This window comes from Arachis ipaensis, chromosome B6 (genome assembly GCF_059453495.1).
Source record: "Arachis ipaensis isolate K30076 ecotype BB chromosome B6, ASM5945349v1, whole genome shotgun sequence".
Lineage (NCBI taxonomy): Eukaryota > Viridiplantae > Streptophyta > Magnoliopsida > Fabales > Fabaceae > Arachis > Arachis ipaensis.
Genome location: NC_142441.1, coordinates 56,568,559 through 56,587,570, shown reverse-complemented (window position 1 = coordinate 56,587,570; position 19,012 = coordinate 56,568,559). Strand labels below are relative to the sequence as shown.

At 39.2% G+C, this 19,012-nt stretch overlaps 1 pseudogene; it reads left to right on the top strand.

The window, feature by feature from the left end:
- LOC148555681 (uncharacterized) lies at window positions 1-18,280 on the top strand (annotated as a pseudogene).
- The last annotated feature ends 732 nt before the right edge of the window (window positions 18,281-19,012 follow it).

Below are 19,012 nucleotides of genomic sequence, written 5' to 3'. Positions count from 1 at the left end.
ATGGAGTCTCAAATTGAAGAAGTAGAATTGAAGCTTGAGTCACAAGTAACGGAAGGTAGAACTAGTGAACCGAAAGAGTTAAATGGAGAAGTGTGGGAGTTTGATCAAGAAGTGGATTGCATCATCAATGATTTTTTGTCTACCTTGGTCAACCTCCTCAATGATCCTGAGGAAGCTTTCCCCTTGGAGTTTGAGATAGAAAGGGAAGAGCTAGAAAAGAGTGGTGAGAAAGAGGTGATCATCCAAGAAGTGGAGGCATACATGTAAGAGTTTATAAGAGTGACTCCAACTCAAGGGCAATTTGAATGAGTGACAATTTCCTCCATGAGCTTCATAGGCCCATACCAATTTGCTATCTTGGAAACGGATCACCAACTTAAGGTGCTTCTTGGAGTGCTAAATGGTGAAAGATTGGGTGTTGGTTCCCAAAGGAGTTCAAGGCATAAACGGTGTAAGGTTCAATTGGGAGGATCACAAGATTCAAGTGGGTGCTTCAAAGGTGCTTGGAGAGGTTGTTCATTCAAAGGCATAAGTGAAAGTCAACAAGAGGATGATAGAGAAACCAAAGTGTGGGATCCGGGCATACAACTCTACAATCGACAATTTTCGGTCCCAATTATCGGCTTGAGGTTGCTTAAGAGCTTGATGTACTTCGTTTGGGATCCTGGAGGGTCTTGGAAGAGCAAGCATGGTTGGCAACTCAAGGATGAGTGGAGGCATAAGCCACCATGACACAAGCTTCAACCAAAAGTCCAACTTGAGGACTTTAAACCAAAGTGCTAGGTGGGAGACACCCCACCATGGTAATATCCTTTCAACTCTTCTTTCTTTTAGCTTTTGTTTATTGAATTTTGTCTCTTTGATTAGCTTAGTTCGATTGCATTCTAGGTTTAAATTAGTGGTATTTTATGTTTGATCATGTGTTTTTGATGAATGATATGTTTTGGGGTTGAAAACCTTTGATTGATATCATGGTTGGTGCCTTAGAGGCATTAAAAATGTTGCAGAAAATGAGTTCTGTGCGTGCGCACAGCCTTGTGCATACGCACACTTCCCCTATTTTTCCCCATCTGTGCGTGTGCACAACTGTGTGCGTACGCATACCCATTGTAACACGCTCTATTCACAACGCTCGCACCCTCTATGCACGTGCACCCCGCTACATTTTCATTCTATGCATGCGCACGAGCTCCTGTGCGTACGCACACATGGTCATTTTGTCCTGTTAAAACAAAGTGTGTTCTGTGTGTGTGCACAGCCCTGTGTGCACGCACATGTCTTTAGACCCTCTCTGCCAGCAGCGCTCGCACGTCTTGTGCATCTGAACGCCCCCAAGTTTTGCTGGTGTGCGTACGCACACTTCCTTATGCGTACGCACAAGTGCCGTCCTGGGCGTTAATAAGAAAGGGTGCCCTGCTGCGCTAGCCCTTCCACACCCCTTCTTCCTTTCTTCTTCACTTCTTCTTCTTCTTCACTCCCCCTCAGCCCAACCTAGCTACCACTTTCTTCCGGAGACCACCACCGTCGCCGTCCAACCATCGCCGGAGCCACCACCGCCGCCGCTTCTCTTTTTCTATTTCTTGTCTTGTCTTTTTCTTCTTTTCCTTCTTCTTTCTTTCATTTCTTCTTCCTTCTTTCTTTTTCTTTTCTTCTCTCTTTCTTCTCTTCTCCGGTGAAGTTTCGTCGCCATGAGCCTCGCAGTGGCTAACACAAGTGCCACTGTTGCCTATCCCTTTCTTTTCTATTCTTCATCTTTTTAATTTTGTTATTTTAATCTTCTTTGTTATGTTTAGTTCCTTGCTTAATTTCTATTTTCTTGATTTAACTTTGGTTGTTTAAGTTTGCTTAATTGTTTGTTTGTTGCATTGCAAGTGTTTAATTTTTAACTTATGGGTTGTTCATGCTTGAATCTTTGGCTTGAATTTGTTGAATTTGTGCACTGCACTCCATGTGTTGTCGCGACCATATGTATTAGACTATATCCTTGTTTGGCGTTCTAATTAAGAATTGTGAACTTTTGAATGATTATGATGTTATTTTGGGATTGGAATTTCAATAATGTACTTGTTCATTGTCTTGAGTTACTAGCACCAAATTGATTTAGAAATTGACTTTTTGTCTCTTATTTGGTGCAATTTTTAACAAGTACGTATTGAATTTAGTGAATTGAATGGAATTGCTTATTTCATCATGGTTTTTAAGTCAATATAATCACATCATAAGGTATTTTCTCCTTGTTAATGCTTTGCATTTGTTTGAGTTGACTTGACTTGATTCTTATCAAGACTTGTTGCTTTTTGTAGCAAGTACCCTATACATGTGATTATTTGATTCTTCGTAAAGATGAATAAGTAGTTTCTCTTCATCATTGAATTGGTTATTGTTTGCTGTGCTATTTTATATCAATTTTGCCCTTTCACTTGCACAACTTCAATATCCAATAATTTCTAAACTCAATTCACTCTTGTGGTAGTTGCCTAAGTTTGCTTGTCCTTAATTGATGCTCATCTATTGCTTGCATCTTAGGCCATTTAATTGAGGAACTCATGCTTACTTTTTTTTTGTGTGGATGCCTTTTTAACCGTGTGTGTTCCAACCGCGCGCATAATTGAAATACACACATGGCTAATTTTTATCATGCCGCACCACTATACAAACTTCCTCAATTAAATGCTTGTTTGTTTTCTTTTTGCTCCAAGTATACAATGTATTTGCTCCTTCCTTTACCTTTTTGTGCTACTTGCCCGATGATTCTTAATTATACTTTATTCATTCTTTTTGAGGATGAGCCGGCGAAGGAGGAGGACACTGAGGATGAAGATGCCAAGAATGCATTGGACTTGGCAATTTTAATACAACCCGAGCCCCTGCATCCGCCAACCGAAGGTGGAGCTCTTGAGAGACATTCTCCCCGGATCGGTTCGTGCTCGGAGGACCGTGCAACGCTTAAGTGTGGGGGAGGATTCGACATTTTTTGGGGTGTAAATTCTCTTTTTCGAACACTTTGCACTTTATTTTTGTTTCTTTTTATTATGTTTCTTGTAGATATTTGGAGTGTTTTTGATTGTTGCATTGCATTTTTTTCTAGTACATATATCTTAGACTATTCATAGTTCATATCTATTGCATTTTGCATCTTTTGCATGATATATATTTTATAGATAGAAGTTGTGATTGGATAATGTGAATAGCATGGTGCCTAGTTCAATGTTGGTCCTAATTATTCATGTTAGTTTTTGGTTGATGAAAATTAGGAAGAGAACTAGGAAAATTTTGAAAAATTGCATCCATCACATCATACATACATATAGGAAATAATTTTGGTGAAAAACAACAAAGATTTCTAAGAATTTTATTTTTAGGGCATTCTATTGAATTGATTTGGAAAATTGTTTTTAAACTTGCTTGAATGAATTTTTATGGAACATAGAAGAGGAGAGAACAAAATACCTTGTGAGTTTTTGAGCTTGAATGAGTGGTTACAATTTATAACCACAAATTTGTTCATTGTGTGCTATATCTCTTCTATGATTGTAATCTTGGTTTTGCTTGATTCTTTGTTTCCGATGATTGATGTTTGAATGCATTGAGCATGATTGAGGCCATCCTTGTATAACTCTCTCACCCATATAGACCTACCCTTGCATCTACCTTTGTTAACCCCCTTTGAGCCTTAATTAACCCCATTGTTTGTAATATCACCATATTACAACCTTAAGCGGAAAACCATAATTTACCTTGGATTGTATCCTTAATTAGCTTAGTGATGAACGGATTTTTGTCGGTAAAGAATTTCATAAATAAGTTCTCGTTGCTAGTATAGTTTCTAAACCAATAGAGAATCCTTTCGTACAAAAGTTTTGGTTGTCACTTAACCAAACCCAATAAAAATATAAATCAAAGTATTTAAACCTCGGGTCGTCTCTCAAGGAATTGCAGGGAGGTGTAGTTATTATTGGTTATGGAAAAGTCTCCTTTTGGGGGTTTTTGAAAGGTTGAACAAGGAATGTAAATGATAAGAAAATAAATTAATAATTGAGAAAACTCTTGGCAAGGTATGAGAATTATAAGTCATATCCTAGTTATCCTTATCAATTGTGATGAGAATTGTTCCTTGCTCCCACTTAGTTAACCCTTACTAAATAAAGGAAAGTCAAGTGGACCAATCAATTTGATTCCTCAGGTCCTAGTCAATTCCTATGGAAAGACTAGAGTTAGTGGAATTCAAATCAACTAGCAAACATAACAATTATCAATCAACAAGGGAGTTTGATAACTCAAGAGTCTCCAATTACTCAACCAAAGCTAAAAGAATGTAAAAAGCTAATTTAAAACTCTCCCAAGCATTCTATCAAACACTTAGAAGGCACGACATAAAAACATAAGTAGAAGAAGCAATAAACATGAAATACCTCAAATTTCATTAAATATAGAAAATCAAATCTAACATGAAAAGTCATAAACTAAATTGGGAAAAATAAACAAACCAACAAGAGAAATAGATAACTAAAGTGCTAGAATAAATAAGAGTAGAAGAGAAACTAATTAAACTAAGATAGAATCTAAAAGTAAGAAAAGCTAATCCTAAAATCCTAAAACCTAAGAGAGATGAGAGAGCCTCCCTCTCTAGAGAACTACATCTAAAACCTAAAATTATGTAAATGAAAGTATGTTTCAATATGTTTTGAGTCTCTGCTTGTTCCCTGGCTTTAGTCTGCGTTTCTGGACCGAAAACCGGGTCCAAACTCAGCCCAAAATCGCCCCTAGTGTTTTCTGAGATTTCTGCACGTGGTGCATGTCACGCGTACACGTACGCGTCAGCCACGCGTACGCGTCGATGGTCTTCTTCGCGTGTCACGCGTACACGTCAGGTACGCGCACGCGTCACCGTGAAAATCGCTTCTCACGCGTACATGTCAGGTACACACACGCGTCGCTGTGAATTTCTCCAAATCACGCGCACGCGACAAGTACGCGCGCGTGTAGTTCCTCACTGGTCAGCTCTTTATTTTCTTGTGTTCCTTCCATTTTCGCAAGCTTCCTTTCCATCCTCTAAGCCATTCCTGCCCTATAAAGCCTGAAAACACTTAACATACAGATCACGGCATCGAATGGTATAAAAGAGAGGATTAAGATTAGTAATTTAAGGCCAAAGAAGCATGTTTTTAATCAAAGCACAGAATTGGGAAGGAAAATGTAAAACATGTGAATTCAATGAATAAGTGTGAGTTTAGTGGATAAAATCCACTCAATTAAGTACAAAATGTACCACAAAATAGTGGTGCATCAAATCTCCCCATAATTAAACATTAGCATGTCCTCATGCTAAGCTCAAGGAGATATATAGAATGAATGGGGGAAAGTAAGACTCATGAAATGTAACTTATATATGAATGCAACTATATGCTAAGATATTTCTGTCTACTTGGTTGAAAGTAAACAAGTTCTTCAAGACAAATATAAATCAAATTTCACTAATTCAAACCATACAATAAAAGACAAGTAAACTTGTAAGAAGATGGCTCATGAAAGCAGGGAACATAGAATCAAGCATTGGACCCTCATTGGTAGTGTATATGCACTCTAATATCTCAAGTGTCTAGGGTTGATCACTCTACTCTTCTCTAGTCATGCTTTCTAAGACTTTGTTCTTCATCTAACTAATCAACAAAATTTAGTATACCAATGCAAACATCATAAGGTCTTTTCAAGGTTGTAATGGGGCTAAGGTAAGGGTTGATGACATGTCATCATGTCATGTTTTTCTATGTTTTTTCATAAAAGAAATTGATGATTAGTGCTTAAATATTGAATGATTTTGTGCTTAAATAATATATTTCTTTGATCTTTTGATTTTATAAACTTTGTAGGAAATAAGAAGAAAAAGAAGCAAAAAAAGCACAAAATAAGCTAAAAAGGAGAAAAGAGAGTTTTGGGGCACATTTTGGAGTTTAGGCACACTTTGGAGCCTTAGGCCACATTTTTAAAAGCGTGGCCCATGACTAAATCAAGGAAGTGTGGCCCATGAAATAAGCAAAGAGAGCGCTCATTTGCAAAGAAAGCGCTACGTTTACTTACTGAGCGTTTTCAAGCAAGTTAAAATTTGGAGGCAAAGTTTTGCAAACGACGCGCACGCGTGCTTGACGCGAACGCGTCGAATGTGAAACTTTGGAAGACCACACGTATGCGTAGGTGACGTGTACGCATGGGACAGCGTTGTCAAAGCGAGCGCTACATTCACAAAGTAAACGTTGATATGACGAGTAGGCGTATGGCATGCGTACGCGTCACAAGCTCAAAATCTGAAGATCACGCGTACGCGTAAGTGACGCGTACACGTCGATGGGCAAAAATGCAAAAGCACGCGCAAGCGTGAGGGATGCGTATGCGTGGGTGAATGAACGCTGCGCTCAATTTTAAAATGCTACGCTCTCCTGGAAGCATCACTTCTGCTCAATTTATCTGATTCCAGGCCCAAGTGAAATTCAAAGCAAGCAGAGCCCAATTGACATCACTCAAAGGCACAAGGATCATCTAGAATAGGAATTTTGCATTTAAGTGTAATTTGTTTTCAATTTGAATTTCATTTTGTAATTTAGGAATGCCTATAAAAAGGCTTTAGTTCTGTTAGGAAAAAGGAAGCGCACAGTAGAAGTAGGAGTAGAATAGGAAGCTCAGGCTGGAGGATTAGAGACTCCAGATCTCTCTTGGAGGATTAGAGACTCCAGAGAGCTTAGCATAGTTGATACACTTTTATCTTTCTACAATTGTCAATTTGGTTTATGAAATTTCAGTTTCTGATACTTCTCTCCTGCAATTTTACTTTCTACAATTTTACATTTGAGCTTACTGTGATCTGAATTTACTTTTCATGCAATTTAAGTCTTCTGCAATTGTTCTGAGTTCTGATTTACTACTTTCATTTAATTTCTCAGCACCCAATTCCCTTTACATTTGATGCAATTTACTTTTCTTTCTCTTTAAGTTTCAGTCATTTTACTTTCTGCAATTTACAATTCTTACAATTTACTTTCTGCTGCTTCAATTTCACCTATTTCACCACTGTTAGCTTGAATAAACTAATCACCTCACTAAAGTTGCTTGATCCATCAATCCCTGTGGGATCGACCTCACTCCTGTGAGTTATTACTACTTGATGCGACTTGGTACACTTGCCGGTGAGTTTGTGTGGAATTGAATTTTTCCTTCATCAAGTTTTTGGCACCGTTGCCGGGGATTGATATAGATCGACAATGATTAAGTGGGTGAGAAGTCTAGATTAAGCATTTTCTTTGTTTTTTCTTTTAATTTTCTGCTTTGAGTTGATACCAAGGTGTTTGGGTTATTGTCTCACTAAGAAATTCTCATCTATGACATGAATTTCAATTTTCATTGGTGATGTGTTTTATAAAATTCAAATGGAGTTCAACTCATCTTTCGATCAAACAAATTTCATGGGATATTATCCACCATCACAATATGATTCAAGTCATTATGCTAATGATGGATGGGAATATCACCAAGACTTAACAGATTCTGAGCACTCCAATCAATGGAGATATGCTTCAGAACCACAAGATGAGCAAGAGAATCATATGGGATATTTCCCACCACCACAAAATGATTCAAGTCATTATTCTAATGGTGGCTGGGAGTATCACCAAGAAATAAGAATGTATGAATAATCAAGTGAAATGAACTACTTTCCAAAGCCACAAAGTGACGTATACTGTTATGACACGCACACAAAAGATGGCTGGGAAGGGAATTGCAATGATTCACATTCTGATCATTCAAAGACATTATCACTTGATTATGCTGTTAGTACATACATGGAAGATTGCTCCTCCATACCACAAAATAATCCACACTATGATGAATTCAACAATCACTCAAGTTGTGGGTGGGAGGATCAAAACCAAATAGCATTCAATAGTTCATACTCCACTAATCAAGAAACATCATCACTGGAGTGTGCTTTCAATAAATTCTTGCAAGATTGTCCCCCAATACCATAAGATGATCCATCATGTGATAAATTCAACAATTCTTCAAGTTGTGCTTGGGAGAATTAAAATCAAAGAGCACCTAATGTGTCATACTCCATTAATCAAGAGCCATCATCACTTGAGCAAACCTTCAACTCATTTATGCAAAGTTGTCCAACTTCACCTCCCCATTTTTCATTTGAAAATTCTTCATCACTTGACTATACCTCAACACAAAGTTTCCTCTAAGATCCATACAGTTCATTTCACCAACCACAAGACACACCTGATTACTCACAAAATTCATTTCATATCCCTCAACACAACTTCACCACAATACCAACAAACCCACAAAATCCACCCCAATCTGTTTCTCTCATTCTACAAGCAAAACAATGCCTGCAAAGTGCCATAGACTCTTGGGAGAGAACTAGAGAATCCTTGGAAAGACAAGAACAATCCTGGAAAGAGTAAGAGATCCTCTTCAAGAAGATGGATGGACACTTAGAGCAAATGAGGAGAAACTTAGAACTGCTGAGCAAGGAAGATGAAGACCAATTGGTGGATGTGAAGGAGGAAGTGGAAGAGCAAGAAGAAGAGGCACTTGTGTCAAGAAAAATTTCAATGAAGAATGAGGTGGTGGAGGTATTTGAACCTGAAAATGCATATCTACAGAAGCCACTTGAGATGACAACGGAACATGAAAACTCACAACCCCCACAAACTTTCCTAAACCAAAGAGTCTCAACACTTGAATCTGTGATTGAAAGATATGAAGAGGAGATAAAGAAATCTTGGGAAGAACAATAAACCTCCTCCATGAAAGTGCTATTAAGTCAAATGTTGAGTGCAAAAGAGGAAGTGGAAGAACAAGAAAGTGAGGAAGACAATCAAGGAAGTCCATACTCAAGTGAGGCAGAAATTTGCATAGAAGAAGGGCTCATTGAACCACCAATGCAAGGAGCTCTTGATGAAGAGAAAGCTCCAACAATCACACAATAACCATGTCTTGATATCCAAGGAGTGAAGGCAACTAACAAGAGCACCGAGAAGAGGATTGTGACCCAGATACCAATGACAAAATTCAAGAAAAGGTCACCTGCAAACAATCCTACCCTTGATCCATCAAGCAAGCTCAAACAAGCAACTTACAAAAGGAAGCTTGCTGAGGAGAGACCAAGACAGGGGACAATAGCTAAATCTTCTTCCCCCTTGAGGTCATTCCTCTTAACAAACTAGAAGAAGAGGAAGAAAGTGAAGAACAACATGTCAAGCTAATGACACTAAAAGAGCGCTTGTTGGGAGGCAACCCAACCGTAGGTAACATTTTATTTCTTTGCTTTGTTTACTTTCTCTGTCTGCTTTGTTTAATTTCAATAAATTGTCATATGATTACATTCTAAGTTTGGTGTTGCCCTGCAACAATTTATTTTCAATCTTTCTGGATGATTGCATCAAATCAAAAATGAAAAGTGTCACACTAAGATTCTAAATTTGGTGTGCCACTTATTTTCTATGCAATTTATTCAGCAACACCACTTATCTGCATAATCATAATGCCTTTGCAGTGTTATCTTTCTTTTAGTTAGACAATTTTATCTTTCTCTTTGTTTTAGTCATTTCCCTATTTTTAATGCTTTCTTTTATTAACTATTTTTGTTAATACCTCACCAAGAAATCCCTATTCATGACAGATTTTTCACTTGGTGATTGTATTTAACAAATAACAGTTTCATTTGCTTAGTTTTAGTTCAAATAAATGGACATGTGACTGATGAGGGAAAAATGATTCCACACAAACTCACCGGCAAGTGTACCGGGTCGTATCAAGTAGTAATAACTCACAAGAGTGAGGTCGATCCCACACGGATTGATGGATCAAGCAACTTTAGTGAGTGATCAGTTTAGTCAAGCTAACAGTATTGAATGAAGTGAAAATTTGATAACAGAATGTAAATTGCAGTGAATTTAAAGTTGCAGAATGTAAATGAGCAGAAACATAAAAAGCAAGGAATGTAAATTGACAGGATCTTAAATGACAAGAAAGGTAAATTGCATGAAATGTAAATGGGATTAGGTGCTGGAAATTAAAGAGGCAGTGAATCAAAAACTCAGGACAACTGCAGGAATTGTAAATTGCATGAAAAGTAAATTCAGATCACAGCAAGCTCAAGAGAAACAAAAATGTGAAAGTGCAGAAGAACAGAATTGCAGGAAAGTAAATTGGGAGCAATGTAAATAGAGAAGTAAAATTACAGAGAAGGAAATTGGAGCTGAGGATTGTAGAAATTGAAATTTGCATAAACTGAATTCAAGATTGAAATATAGAAAGTGCAGAAAAATAAAAGGGTATCAAAGAGAGCTTTCTGTTCTATCCTACTCCTACTCCTATTGCTCTCTAGTAGAGCTAGCCTTCTTAATGAAATAAAACTGATGCCTTTTTATAGGCTTTACAAAATGAAAGTGAAATTGAAATTGAAAACAAATTACAATTCAAATGAAATTCCTAATCTAACTGTTTCTTGTGCCTTTGAGTGATGTCAATGGGCTTTGCTTGCTTTGGGGCTTCAATGAAATGGGTTGATTTGGATTTGCCCTTGAATGAATGGGTTGGAGGTGCATTGGTGATGCTCCAGTGGAGCGCTCCGTTGAGTAATTGAGCGCCCTGTTCACTTGTCATGTGTGCTTCCCCAGTGTGCAAGTTTTCTTCCTGGCGTTGCTTTAGTGAACGTCACATTCACTTGTTGAGCGCTCCTTTCATGGTGCACAACATTTCCCTCTTGGTGCTCACTATTTGAGCGCTGTGTTACCTTCCTTGAGCGCTGGCTTTTGTTTCCTTGCTGCACCTTGCTTCCAAAGCCCAATATGCCCGAAAAAGTGAACAAAGTGAACGCCACGTTCACTTTGGAAGTGAACGCCACGTTCACTTTGGAAGTGAACGCTAGGCTTCCTTGCTTTACTTTTATTAATGCCTTGGCTTTAATAATGTATGCATGCTTTCATTAACTTCTTTAGTAATGCCGTAGCATTCATTCATTGCATTCATTCACTTGGCATTAATGATTTAATGCTTCATGCATGCATTAATTGGCTTTGTAATGCCAATTAACGTGAAGCTCATTCATTTCATTCATTCTAATGAAATGCATGCTTTAGTTATTAATTCATGCATGCATAAGGCATTAATAATTAAATGCATGCATGCTTTCATTAATGCCTTGGCAAAGGATTGATTTAATAATATTATATGCATGCATTCATTGGCTTTATTAGCAATGCCAATTAATGAACGTTAGCGTTCATTCATTTAATGCCATGGTTCATTGGATTTAATAATTAAATGCATGCATAAGGCATTAATGCATATATATATATCATGCCATGACTTTTAAAAGCGTAGCCTAAGGTTCCAAAGCGTGCCCCAAAATTCTTCTTTTCTCTTTTTGAGCTTAATTTGTGCTTTTTTTGCTTCTTTTTCCACTTATTTCCTACAAAATTTATAAAATCAAAAGATCAAAGAAATATACCATTTAAGCACAAAAGCATTCAATATTTTAGCACTAATCATCAATTTCTTGTATGAAAAAGTATAGAAAAACATGACATGATTGATAAACCCATATTTTATGATATATTTTGTGCTTAGTTTGAGTGATTTATTCAATCCTTCACCCACTTATTCATATTAATTGCATGGTTTTACTTTTCCTTCTTTATTATGTGATGTATGTGAAAAACATGTTTCCTATGCTTAAAAATAATTATTTTGATTACCCTTTATTTCCATTCGATGCCGTGATTAGTGTGTTGAGTAGTTTCAGATCTTCTAAGGCAGGAATGACTCAAAGGATGGAAAGGAAACATACAAAAATGGAAGAAAAGCACAAAACGGAGTTTTTGAAGAAACTGGCAGCCACGCGATCGCATGGGCGACGCGGCCGCATGCCAGCGTGAAAAGGCATTGATGCGGCCGCATGACTGACGCGACCGCGCGTCTCGAGCGAAACACATATGACGCGGTCGCATGACTGACGCGACCGCGTGACAAGAAAAACTCCGAATGACGCGACCGCATGACCCACGCGGACGCGTGACAGAGGCCACACACCAGAAATTGCAGAAAACGCTCATAGTGAATTCTGAAGCCCTTTTTGGCCCAAATCCAAGTCCAGAAGGCATAGACTAGAGGTTATGAAGTGGGGGAATGCATCCATTCAAAGGAGAGTCTCCACTTTAGTTAGTTTTCATGATTTAGATTTAGTTTAGAGAGAGGTTCTCTCCTCTCTCTTCTCTCTTTAGGATTAGGATTTAGAATTAGGATTTTATTCGCTTTCAGGATTATCCCTTTATCAGGTTCAATCTTCCCTTTTATTTACTTTCGCAATTTAATTTATGAATTCTTCTATGTTACAGATTACTCTTTGAATTAATGTTAATTGAGGTATTTTAGTTTATTATTGCTTTTCTTTTATTTACATTATTGTTATTCCCATCTGAAGGCATTTTTATTCCAATAGATTTACTTTTCTCCTTTTGCCCTTGGTTAAGAAATCAGTAACTCAGGAGTTATCAAACTCAAACATGATTGATAATTGTTATCTTTGTTAATTAAATTGAACTTCAATAATCTCAATCATTTCTTAGGAAATAAATAGGATCCGAAGATCAACCCAGTTAATCCCTTGACCTTCCTTTATCTTAGTAAAGGTTAACAAAGTGGAATTAAGATTCAATTCTCATCATCATTGATAAGGATAACTAGGATAGGACCTCCAATTTCTCATACCTTGCCAAAAGTTTATTTACAGTCATTTATTTATTTTACTTGCCATTTAAATTGCTTGTTCTTCATTTACTTTATTTGCTAATTAAACTATTCATTCCTCATTCTCAAAACCCCAATTTACAATCTCCATAACCAATAATAAGAACATACTTCCCTGCAGTTCCTTGAGAAGACGACCCGAGGTTTGAATACTTCGGTTATCAATTTATTTAGGGGTTTGTTACTTGTGACAACCAAAACGTTTGTGAGAAAGGTTGATTGCTTGGTTTAGTAACTATACTTGCAACGAGAGTTTACTATAACATCTAAACCATCAATCTTCAGTTCTTTCAAAATGGCGCCGTTGCCGGGGAACTGCAATCGTGTGCCTTATTATTGGTTATTGTAAATATTTTTCTTTTACTTGTTATTTGTCTTTATTTTCCCCTTTTATTTTTATTAGCCACTATGAATTCTCACCCTTTTCGCTTCGAGTTTGGTTCTAATGTTATTGAAAGGAATGGAAGTTATAATAGGAACATGCATCAAGGTCAGACCAATCAAAGATGGATGGAGCCAAGAAGATCTGATCAACCCTTTAGGCAACAACACCCTCCAAGATATCATGGACAAAGACCATTCTACAATGCATACCAAGCAAATAGACGTGGTGGACAACCTTGTAATTACCAATAAGCCCCACCCTGTGCTTATAGACCATCCTCTCAACATAACTCCGAACCACCACACTCACAAGCTCCTTTTCACCATTCACCACCGTATGATCCTCATTTACCCCGATTCCAATCCAATTACTCCCACCACCACTTCCCAATGTACCACGTCCAAATCCATCACCCCGAGAATCAGAAGTTCGCCTCAAGGAAACAGTAGATCAACTTCAAATAACCCTTCATCAACTGGTGCAAGCAGTAAGTCTATTATCTTCTAGGCGTTCAAGCATTCAAGAACCTCCCATAGCACTATGTGGACAATCTAACGAAGAGCGTAGCATGAAGGAGATACTAGAAACTCCAGTAGATAAGACAGAGCATGGCTTCGTCCTGGAACAAGTAGAGGAAGCTGTCATTGTTAAAGAAGAAGAGTTGGTTGAAGACTTAGGAGACGCTGAACCTCCATGGGAATCCAAGGTTGTGGAGCATTCTGTCAAGGACGTTACAATTGATGCTAAGGGAAATTGTGTGCAATCCCCAGAGCAAGTCTTTCATGAAGAACTAGACAGAATAACCCAAGATGCAAGTCTCCTTGATAATGATAATCTCAAGTCAAGTTCTTCTAGTAATAAGCTTGCATCCGCAAGTGAATTCTCTGAGATCGAAGAATCTTCTCCAAGTGAATACGAAGATGATACGGAGGTATATTTCTCTCAACCTCCGGTCTATGACTTAAGTGATGAGGAAGACATAAATGGCTTTGATCAGGACATGGATACATCTGAAGAATCTTGCAAAGAAGTGGAGAAATTCACAGAAGAGTACAAGGGAGTAGAACTCACAGAACCACTGGAACCACCTATCCCAAGGCCATTACCACCCAATACAAGTTTCAAGTGGGTACAATCCTTAACCTTTAACTGTGTTTTTCCACTTGAATATGGTTTGCTTGAAACAGATGGCCAACTTAGAGCTCTTTGCGGCTTTAAGAGTAAAAAGGAAATGGCTCGTACTCAGAGCTGGTGCACAAGGTTCAATAAGGTTCCACGCTTCGACTCGAAGTGCACGGATTGGCATCATGATCAATCGGATGGATCTCGGAAAACGTTTGGTTATTCTGGTGAGAATCTAATTTCTAAACCGCCCAGATGGAAAAGTATAGATCAAGACGAAGGCGGATTTAAAAGCAAAGATTGGGATCCTGGAATCTATGCTGACAATCATCACCCCGGGAGCCTGACAATCTGTTTGAAGCTGCTCAGAAGCTTCACATGCCTAGTTTGGGACCCCGGAGGCTATTGGCATTCCAAGTATTGGTGGAGATTTCTGGATGAATTTAAGCACAAGCCACCATAACAGGAAGCTCATCCAATGTCCAACTTAAGGACTTTAACTAAAAGTGCTAGGTGGGAGACAACCCACCATGGTATGATCGTTCCTTTTTCAATTTTAATTTTATTTCGTTTTGTTTATTTTTGAGTTTTATTTTATTTTACTTCATTGAACCTGGAATCATGCATAACATTCATATTAGCATTGCATTCTGTATTTTGCATAAAAAAATGGTGTGCGACGCGACCGCATCACTCATGTGATCGTGTCAAATTGCGAAAAACACTACCCACGCGACCGCGTCATTCACGCGGCCACGTGATCTGGAGATCGGCATAAAAATCCCAACGTCCAGAAAGTTAGGCTGGAATCGTGCGGCCATTGTGCGTTTTGCACAAAATGCCCACGCGATCGCGTCCCTGACGCATTCGCGTCACTTGCACAACATCAATCCCACGCGATCGCGTGAGCGACACGATCGCGTCGCATGGATTACACAACACTCCTAAAGGAGACAGAGAGTTGCGCTGAAACAACGCTGGATTCGTGCGTTTAGCACAATTTCCAGCGATGCGATCGCATGCCCCAGGCGATCGCGTCATTCACTCTTTTAGCTATCCCATGCGATCGCGCCACTCACGCGATCGCGTCGACCCCCATTTCACTCCAACCACGCGACCGCGTGCCCCACGCGATCGCGTGGATTCAAATTTATAACCCCCCAAGTCACGCGAACCCTAACATTTGCGCCCCCCCAAACCTTCTCCTCCCTCTCTTCTTCTCCGATCACACCACCACCACCCAGCCACCATCACCGAACGACCGCCACCCTGCCGGCCACCCATCCCCCTTCCTTTCCCCCCTCTTTCTTCTTCTTCCTTCTTCTTCCCCCTCCACCGCCACTGCCCTCCTCCGCAATCACAACCACCGCACCGCCGTCACCACTGCCCAGCGCCAACCACAGCCCCCTTCCTTCCCCTATTACCCCCTACCCCCATTTCCTTTCCTTTTCCCTCACTTCCTCCGAACAGCAGCCACCGCCGCCGCGCCAGCCTCCTCCGCCACGCCAGACACCACCGCCACCATCCCCAGCCACCTCTCTGCCCCACTCTCCTTAATTTGCCTACCAAGTTCCGCACACGCCACCCTTCTATCCATTCGTAGTTAATTCATATTTTTTCTGTTTATGTTCATACTTAGGCTAGTTAGTTATGCATGTTGTAGTGGATTTTAGGTTGTTAGGTAGCCTAGGATGTGGTTAGTGGATTTAGGCCTGTTTAATTGCACTGTTCGTGTTTCTTGTTTTATCAATTTACAATTCTACTATTGCTGTGAAGTTTAGTAACGATCATATGCTGCTCTTCAAGTTCATGCTTCTATGCTCTTTCTTATTCATACTATTTATTTGCAGCTTTATTTTTGATTCATATGAACTATTCTGTTGCTGTTTATTTTCCAGGATAATCCAATTTTAGCCGGAATACTGCCCAAATTTCTGTAAAATATTTCCATTCATGTCTTGGTTTTGGCATTTTCCACTGTGCTTTCCTTAGATATCACCAAACCAATTCCTGAATGCCAGGGCAAGCTTTCTCATTCTCTTTGATTTCCTGGTTCATAAATTGCATTTTTGATATTTCTATTCCAATTTTTGCTATTTCTATATCTATCTGAATCATCATCAACATGTTTTCCTTGTTTGGTTATGAGTTACCTGTAGCTTCTAATTATGAATGCTTGTTACTTAGAAACTTATCCTTATGCCACTTACCTTACCCCATTTTTCACTAATTCACTAATTTTAACTTCCTGAACTCTTTTTCAATTCTAACCAAACTAACCTTTCAAAACATCTCTTCTGGTTTTTCACTTTTTTTTTAATCTTTTAACCATGGTATACTGATAATTTTTTCCTAATTAACATGCCTTCTATTACATTTTGGATTATGAATTCCTCTTTTCAAACTTTTAACTCCTATACAATCCTTAATGCACATTTACTTAACTCATTTTCCTTATCCTATTGCTCCTTTTCCACTTTGTGTTTCTTTTGACTATTTGCCTATTTGTTTTCCTGTTTTTATTATATCCTGGTTTTCTATTTTTCAGGATGTCTGCCTCCCAGAGAAAGGGAAAAGCAAAGGCGACCACTGGCAAACGTAAAAGAGGAGAATCCTCCATGTCCATCATGGACATCATGCACGATGACTCCTGGCGGGAGAAAAATTTTACCCCGCAGGAGAAGGCTGACCAGCTACTCCCTGCTAACGATCTAGTAAAGTTTGCAAACCGATACTGTGAGCTGAAGTATCTGGTGTTTGCAAAGGAACCTATACTTGGAGAGGACTTTGAAGATCCCAGAAGAAGTCCAGCAATACACCTCTGATCAGATCAAACAAAGAGGCTGGTTCTTCCTGGAAAGAAACCTGACTGAGGTCAATGCATCTTGGGTAAGGGAATTCTACTGCAATTACTTCAAGACTTCCCCAGATGCAGTGAACCTCAGAGGGAAGCAGATTCTGGTCACTGAAAAGGCCATTGAAGATGTTCAGAAACTTCTGCCTAAAACTGATTAGCTGGATGATTATCAAAGAGCTGAGGAGGACATGCGCTTCATGAAGTTTGATTGGGATGCAGTCAAGGCCAGGATAGCTCTTGACCTGACCGTTCCTTGCATTATGGGTCAGAACACTACCATGCCAAAGGGAATCAAGCGGATTTACTTGAATGATGAGGCTCAGCTATGGCATCAGATACTTAGCAACTTCATTATGCCGAGTACTCACAAGAATAAGATACCAGCCGCTATGATCACCCTCCTATGGGGTGTGATGGAGGGTAAGGACCTGTACCTGCCACGCTTTATCCGGTACTATATGGCTAGGGTCCACGTCCGAGGCACTCTTCCCTTTCCCTATCTGATTACACAGCTAGGCCGTCGAGCTGACGTACCTTGGGAGGATGCTGATGCAAAGCCACCTGCTGTCGAATGCAAGAAGATTATCCCTCACAGTAGAAACTTTCTGGCTTTGGGCTACAGACTTCATTTCCTCACTACTACTGTTGAGACAGCCACACCATCTGCCGGCCCCTCTTCTTCCACAGCTACCCCTGCCACCACCACTGCACCTCCACCTGCCCCAGAGCCCGTCTATCATCTAGTGCACCGCTTGTTTCGACGGCTTGACAAGATGGAGCGTCGCAACAAGCGACACTATGAGCACCTGAAGCTAATGATACGATCTGGCGACATCCCCTCCGAGCCTGACACACCATCCGAGGCATCTGAGGAGGAGGCGGATGATCACGAGGCAGCAACCCATCCACAGAGCAAGGCTGCGCAGGCAGACACAGAGCAGGCCGCATCACATCAGGAGGCTCCGCCTCAGATTCAGGTTGTAGACCCCGAGATCCCTATCCAGTCAGCACCTCCTCTGCAGCAGGCAAATCTTCAGACTACCATCACAGAGACTCCAGCTACCCACCCTTCTAGTGATGACACCCCTTCACACCCTGCTTGAGTGAGCATCAGGGACGATGCTTTATTTTAAGTATGGGGAGGTCGCCATCTCTGGCGTATTTTTTGGTGAACCACTACAGACTCTTTCATTTTATTTTGCTCTTTTTCTGTATTTTTCTTTTTATTTTTATTTTTCTTTTCTCAGTACTTATACATTGCTATTTTCATGTATTTATACTCTATTTTCTGCATTTTGCATCTTTAGTTCATATTTTAGCCATTTAGTTTTAGTTGCAATTCTAACTTATTAGTTATAGAAATTGTGGATTAATTAGTATAGTTTACCCTTTTTAGCATAAGATATCTTAGTTTAAATTGAAAAATATAAAAAGGAAGTAAACTAGGAACTTGAACATAATAAGAAATAATCCACACGACTTGTATATATAGCATTACATGTTAGTTAGTAAACAACATTTCATCAAGGAGAAACTAAAACTTTAAAGCCACCTTAAGTTTTACATTGAGAATAATGGGAATTTTTAACTGAACCTGCATGACATACATAACTGATAAATGATTTTTGAGCTAGAGAACACACAGCCTGTGAGTTTTGAGCTTAATTCTATGGTTACATTCAAACTATAATATTTTATTCCTGTGTGTTCCGCCCTTCTTATTTATTCTGATGTTCTTTACTTTGTTTTAATCTATATGTCCAATTATAGAATAGAAATACATACCAAGAGAGTGATTGAGGCCATTATTTGATTTTAGCTCACTTACCCCAAAA